Here is an 8,024-nt window from a genome sequence, read left to right as displayed (position 1 = left end):
AGAGACACCAGGAGCAAGCCACCAGAAGCAAGCAGGAGAGCTAGAATTTGACTGAGGTCCCCACACATGACCACCTGGAAAACATCCGTGGGTACATGCCCACCTAGGGTGCATCTGTGCTCATGCCCACCCTGCGCACCTGACTCCATACTCCACCTTACATCTCCTCATTTCCAGTCAAATAACTGCCCTGGTCTGCATCACAGGCCCTGAACTGAAACTTCCCTTGGATGTAAAGCTCAGAGAGAAACACAGGCAGGGTAGCTTCCTGACCCTCTTCTAGAGCAGTGACTTCAGATCAAGAACCTACTATCACTTTAGACATGAAAAACTCTACCACAGCAATATCACTTAAGAAGCAGGCTACCTGACACCCTACACAAACACAAAGCAAGATGTCACCCCCCAAAAATGACCCAGTATCAATGGATTTCCTGAAGACAGAAAGTCTGATGGAACTTTATGACACAGAATTTAAAAGGACAATAAGTGAATATTTTCAATGGGTGAAAGACAAACTTGAAGAATCACAAGACACTGCAAGCAAAAACCAGGAAGAGCTTCAAAAAACAATCAAAAACAATGCAGACAAAATAAACTAGGCATTAGAGGCTCTGGGCGGGGAGGGGGGAAGATGTGCATCTGGAAGCCGAACAACACTTTGCTTGAACATGAGTGGGTACTAGAAGAAAAGAAAATTAAATTAAAAAGTTTCTTGAAAAAAAATGACAATGAAAGCACAGCTCATCAAAACCTCTGTGAAATAGCCAAAGCAGTAATAAGAGGTTAATTTATAGCAATAAGCAACCACATCAAAAGGCAGGGGGGGAAAATGAACATTGACTCTCTAACTCAACATCTCCAACAAATTAAAAAAGAACAGCAAGAAAATCCAACACTCTCTAGAAAACCTGAAATTATAAAAATTATGGCAGAAATAAATTAAATATAAAACAGAAAAACAATTGAAACCAACAAAACTAGGAGTTGGTTCTTCAAAAAGATCAATAAAATCAACAAACCACTACTAAAACAAAGAAAAAGAAGGGAAAGACACAAATAACCCAAAAAAAAGATGAAATGGGCAATGTCACAACAGAACAAACTAAAATAAAAAGGCTAACATTGGAATATTATGGGAAAACTATACTCAAACAAATATGAAAACCTAGAGGAAATGGACAAATACTTAGTAATTCACAAACTGTGTAAAGTGACTCAAACTGAACCATTACAAAAGAAGAAATTGAAAAGTTAATATAACAACTTCCAGCCAAAAAAAGCCCTGGACCAGATGGTTTTACAAGTGAATTTTATCAAACATTCAAAGGAGAACTGTCACCAATTCTACATGAAGAATTTTAGAAAATAGAAAAAGATGGAATTCTCCCAGACTCATTCTATAAAGCAAACATATCCTTGATACCAAAGCCAGGTTAAGATACCACCAAAATGGAAAACTATAGCCCAGTATTTCTCATGGACATAGATGCATAAATCCTAAATAAAATACTGGCAAATAGAATCCAACGATACATAAAAAAAATAATTACAAACAAAAAACCCAAACCAACAACAATTCACCATTACCAAGTGGGATTCTTAACAGGTATGTAAGGAAGGTTCAACATAAGAAAAAGAATCAGGGTAATTCATCACATTAACACAGCAAAGAACAAGAACCACATGATCCTATTAATTGATGCAGAAAAGACCTTTGACAAAATCCAACACCCTTTCCTGATTAAAACACTCAACAAAATAGGAACAGAGGGGAATTTCTTCAACATAGTGAAAAGTATGTACTCAAACCCAAGAGCCAATATTGTTCTCAACAGATAGAGATTAAAGGCATTCTCTTTGAGAATAGGAACTAGGCAAGCAGACCCACTATCACCTTTCCTATTCAATATTGTACTGGAAGTCTTAGGGGTAGCAATAAAATAAGAGAAGGAAATAAGAGGTATCCAAATTAGCAAAGAGGAGGTAAAATTATCTCTATATGCAGATGATATGATAGTATTCTTAGAAAATCCTAAAGACTCGGCAAGAAAATTACTGGACATAGTTAACCAATTCAGCAAAGTGACAAGATACAAGATCAACACACAAAAATCAGTTGGCTTTCTCTACAGTGACAAAGAGAATATGGAACTGGAGCTAAGAAAAACAATACCCTTCACAACAGCTAATCACAAGATTAAACAGTTGGGAGTATGTCTAACCAGAAGCACAAAGGATCTATTCAAAGAAAACTACAAAACAATACTACAAGAAACAAAAAGAGCAATCCTAGAGGCACACGGTTCGAATCCACCAGATGCTCTGCCGGGGAAGGAGGGACAATCTCCTCCTGTACCAGTCAGAATTTGACGGTACACTCACACAAAAATAATAAAATAATAATAAATTTAAAAAAGAAACAAAAAGAGACCTGGAGAAATGGAAGAATATACCTTTCTCTTGGATAGGAAGACTCAATATTGTGAAAATGACAATACGACCAAAGGCAATTTACACATTTAATGTAATCCCAAGACAAATACCAATTCCATTCTTCAGTGGGATGGAAAAGGAAAACTCCAATTTCATTTGGAATGGAGAGGCCCCAAATAAGCAAAGTATTCCCTAAAAAGAGAAACAAGGTAGGGGGCATCTTGCTCCCTGGTTCTATCACTGCTGTGGTGGTCAAACTGGTACAATGACAGACACATAGATTAATGGAATAGAATTGAGAATCCAGAAATCAGCCCTTCTACCTATGAACAACTGATTTTTTGACAAAGAGATGAAATCAATTGAGAAAACAACAGCCTTTTTAACAAATGGTGTTGACAAAATTGGAAAACTATCTGCTGAAAACTCAAGCCAGATCCACACTTCACAGAGTAAACAAAATCCAACTCAAAGTGCCTCAAGGAACTAGGACTAAAACCAAAGACTATAAACTTCATTAGAGAAAAGCTTGGAAGAACTCTAGACACCCTAATCCACAACATAAATAGTCTTCCAAGCATCCTGAATAACCTACAACCAGGAGAGGATAAAATAGATGAATGGGACCTTCTAAGAATCAAATCCCTATGCACATCCAAAAATTTCAACAGGGTAAAAAGGGAAGCCACAGACTGGGAAAAACATATTTGGTAATGACATGTCTGATAATGGACTTATATCTAGAATTTATAGAATACTCGATCACCACAACAAGGTAAAGGTAAACAATACAATAGCAAAAAGGACACAGGATATGAACAAACACTTCACCAGAGAAGACATTCAGATGGTGAACAAACACATGAAGAAATGTTCAAAATCCCTAGCTCTAAGAGAGATGCAAATCAAAACAACTATGAGATATCATCTCACCCCAGTAAGAATAGCAAAATTTAACAGAACAGTAAACAACAAATGCTGGTGAAGTTGTGAAGAAACTGGAACCCACCCTTATTCACTCTTGGTGGGAGTGTAAAATGGTACAATCACTATGGAAGACAGTATGGTGCTTTCTCAGAAAGTTGGAAATAGAAATATCATTTGACCCAGCAATTCCACTACTGGGAATATACCCTAAAGTAAGCAGAAGTGCCACTCAAACAGATATATGCATACCCATGTTTATTGCTTCTTTGTTCACAACACCAAAGAGTTGGAAACAACCCAAGTGTCCATCAACAGACAGATGAATAGAGAATCTGTGGTATAGTCACACAGTGGAATACTATGCTACGTTGAAGTACAAGGATCTCATGAAATATTATACAAAATGGGTGACCCAGGAGGATATTATGCTGAGTGAAATATCTCAGTCACAAAAAGACAAATATTGCATAATTCCACTGTTGTAAAATGGGACTGATGTCAGGGTTTGGGGAAAACCAAGAAAAGAGGTTATAAATAATATACATTATATTGAAACAGATGAGGGGGACAACTGTTTAAAAAGAATATATGATTATAGAGTCCAGAATAAGAGCTACATAGTAAAATGCACTGGGGGAGGGAGATTGTATAACAATGAAATAATTTTTTAAAATTTATTTTCAAAGAGAAAAGTGAACTGGGGAGAGGGGTGGGCAGGGAGGAAAATATGCAACAATGAATGGAAATCCAAAATCTCTGTAAACTTTCATTAAAATTTCATTTAAAAAAAAGAAAATAGAAAGTGAAAGATAATTACTTTACCTGCTGCCATCATCACTGATATGCTGATGTTTATGGATGGTTCTTCACCCAAAGTATTTTCTCATATCATTATTGTTGCTGTTATGTGTTGTCAAATTGATTACAACCCTTAGCACATCTATACTCCTTTCAAATATTTGAGTGCCTATCATGTTTCAGAAATGGACCTAAGTAATGTGATAAAACTCAAACTTGTGTTTTCAAAGACCACATCATCTTATCAGCTCAAGAGTCATCATTTGCCCCAGACTATTGACATGGTGACTGTAGCAATGGGCTTGAGTGTGTCAGAGATTGTGAGGATGATAAAAAATGGAACAAGTTTCAGATCGGTTGTTCACAGGGTCACCATGAGTCGTACTCAACGGCACCTGGCAGCAACAAAATTACTTTACCTACTGTAACAAGTTCTACAACTGTCGAAAATCACTTTAATGATTTCTGAAAATCCCCAGGAAGATTTCATACAAGTTCTCTCTGGCTACTTTTGCTTTTTCCACCATCTTGCTTCCCTTTTATATAAGCTATGCATCCCTATTGTTCCAGCAGTACCGCTTTTGAGAAAAGCAATAAATTATTTTAAATGTCAGGACATTTATTTTCTCAGTTGCTCATGCCAAGTTGCTAGAGTCCAGAATGACTATGCCTTTCTCCATTTTGCATGTCCATGTAGAATGCTATTCTCTTACATTCTGTTTCATAAGTCTATTATCCAATCTCTGAGAGGGTGATCCAATAGAGTCCCTCAATTTTCTTTAATTTCTGCCACCAAATTTTTAATCCATTTAGCTTATACACAAGACAATGGAGCCAAGTGGAGAACCAACAATAGAACTATGCACATATTGATCATACAGCATGAAGCTCATTCCTCCCTACAATCTAAAAAAAAAATTATTGTATTAGGAAAATATAAATCACTATAACCTGTGTTTCCTTACACAGAAATGAAGAAGAGTAACTCTCCTTGCTCTTCAAAATTCAAAACAAGCTTATTAAGAAACAAGTATATTCTATATGTGCATAAATGATATGAGCACACATACACACACATACAAACCTCAGAGAAATGTGACAGAGGGTTTTTGAAGAAAGGCTTTAGAAATGGTGGCCAAATAAATCCAAAATTTAAAAAGTTATATAGATTTAAAAATGCAGTGTGTGCCAGAAAGTTCTAAGGGGAAAAAAGAAGAAATCAGAGCAAGAAATAAGGCTTAAAGGTTAAGAAAAGATTATGAAGAACCTTGCATGTCATGACAAAGAATTTGGAGTTGGTGTTGAATTAAATAAAAAGCTACTGAAAGGTTTCAAGAAGGGAAGTGGAGAAAATATTTGTTTGTAGAAGGTCATGGACAAATGTTATATAAACTATTATTATATTTTTGTTTCTCCTTTTTAAAGTTTATATGTAAATATTGTCATATGTTGCTCAGAGTCTTTAAATAAATTCTTTTTGGTGCTTACATTTTCATATATACCAAGGAATGGCATCTACTTCCTAAACAACATGCATCTGGAAACTCTATGAACTTTGAGAAACGATGATAATTATAGAAAAGCTTAAGTCTTTTGTTCATAAGGTGGCTATGAGTCGTGCTCGACTCTATGGCAATCAACAACAACAGCAACAAGTACATGTCTTAGAACAGGTACAGCTTAGAAGTGAGGATGTAAGACTTTCTGTCAGATATTTTGGGCACATTATCTGGATAAGGCAGGTCCTAGAAAAAGTTATTCTGCTTAATAGGGGGTCAGCAGGAAAGAAGACCCTCAATGAGATAGGTGGACAACAATGGCTGCAACAAAGATTTCAAGCATGGCAGCAATTATGAGAAAGATGTAGGACTAGGCAGTGTTTGGTTCTGTTGTGCCATGATTGCCATGAATCAGAATTTATTTCATGATATACAACAACAGTGACAATAAGCACATTCATATATTTTTTTCTTTTGAATCTTATAGAACTAGGAGAGTGCATTCCTATTTAATAAATTCAATATGGTAGCTACACATACTATATACAGATACCCCTAAACTTGTGGTAGATACACATACTTTGGGCACGCTAGCAGGAGAAGCCAGTCCCTGAAACACAATACCATCTTTGGGAAGGCAAAGAGTCAGTAGAGGAGAAGAAATCCCTCAATGAGAAGAACTGATACAATGACTAAAACAATGACTTGAGACTGCAAAGGGTATGAAGATGGTCCAGGATCAAGGTTTAGATCTGTTGTAACAGTGTCATAATGAGTCAGAGTTGACTTGATGGCGCCTAATGACAATATGGTAAATATTTAGCCATTTTTTAATGACATCTAACAACAATATAGTAGATATTTGTCACTTTCTAAACAGTTCATCTGATGTTATACAAATATGGGGGCAAATGTTCTCATTTAAATATTAATGTTGGATATTGAATTATTTTGTTTATTAAATTAATATAATCCAACACATTTCTGACAGACAACTATACATAGTACAAAACATTCAAACAGGGTAATTGACTTCAGAGAAGAAAAACAACCCCTACGTATTGAAGTAAGATATATATAGGTCCCATAGAAATCCTAGATGAGGTGAGGTTTTGGTAAAACAGGATATATAGAAAAACCTGATGCATTTAAAAAGACATAGCTGAGGCTCAATGAGGCTTAGAAAAGTGAACAAGATAGAAAACATATAATAACCTAGAGAGAGAATTTATAGTAAATGCATCTAGAGTATGTTAGGATATTTGAAATCACCAAGTGGAATTATTTCTCAGAAACTTTCTCTCTGGGCTTTCATGCAGATACAGCCAAGCAATCGAAAAGGGAAGCCAAACCAATGTTTCTGAATTTCTTCTGGGCTTCTCTCATTGGCAAGAACAGCAAGCTCTTTGCATTTTCCCTGTGTCTCTACCTGACAGAGCTGCTGGAGAAATTGCTCATCTTGCTGTCACCTCAGATCATCATCTTCACATACTCGTGTATGTTTTTCTTGCCAATCTGTCCTTGATAGACCTCATTCTTCCCTCAACCAGTATTTCTAAGATGCTACTGAACATTCAATCACAAACTCAATCTATCTCTTATACTGCCAGCCTGACTCAGATGTTTTTAACATAATATTCACCAACATAGACAATTTTCTTTTCACAGTCATGGCAAATGGCCGTTTTGTGGCTATCTGTCACCCTCTACATTATCCTACCATTATGACCTATCATCTCTGTGCCTGTGTGGTGGCTGTTCCCTGGGTCATTGCAACTCTGAATCCCCTCTTGCACACCCTTATGATGGTCCATTTGTACTTCTGCTCTGACAATGTCATACACCATTTCTTCTGTGATATCAATTCTCTTCTCCATCTACAATGTTCTCACATCAGCTATAACCAAGTGATAGTTCTAGCTCTTTGTGGCACCATCAGGCTGTATCCTGGCATCCTATGTCTGTAGCATCTCTGCTCTGTTGAAAGTCTCATCTGTCCAAGAAAAACTCAAGGCTTTTTCTACCTGTGGATCCCACCTTGCCTTGATCATTCTTTTCTACAGAACAATAACAAAGATCTATATTACTCCCATAGTTAATCATTCAACTAAAAATATTTATTGGCATCAGTAATTTTCTTGTGGTCATCCCTGTACTAAATCCACTTACAGTCTATGAAAAAAACAAACTAATGGAGGCTTTAAAGAAGATACTAAATCAAAGGAAAATTTTCTCCCATTGATTTGTCTTTGTTGGGAAGTCCAACATGAAAAAGTCTTGATAAGATCATCATTCTCGAAAGGCTGCACAGTGGAGTGGAATTGGGGGAGGGAATGCATAACAATTAAAGAGTGTTTCTTTTAC

The 8,024-nt window shown here is 36.3% G+C and overlaps 1 pseudogene; it reads left to right on the top strand.

Moving 5' to 3' along the window:
- The first annotated feature begins 6,910 nt into the window (after window positions 1–6,910).
- LOC102858357 lies at window positions 6,911–7,793 on the top strand (annotated as a pseudogene).
- Window positions 7,794–8,024: the final 231 nt, after the last annotated feature.

Source organism: Elephantulus edwardii, unplaced genomic scaffold (genome assembly GCF_000299155.1).
Source record: "Elephantulus edwardii isolate Elephantulus edwardi_28Jun2011 unplaced genomic scaffold, EleEdw1.0 scaffold00433, whole genome shotgun sequence".
NCBI classification, from domain to species: domain Eukaryota; kingdom Metazoa; phylum Chordata; class Mammalia; order Macroscelidea; family Macroscelididae; genus Elephantulus; species Elephantulus edwardii.
This window is presented reverse-complemented; position numbering and strand designations above follow the sequence as displayed.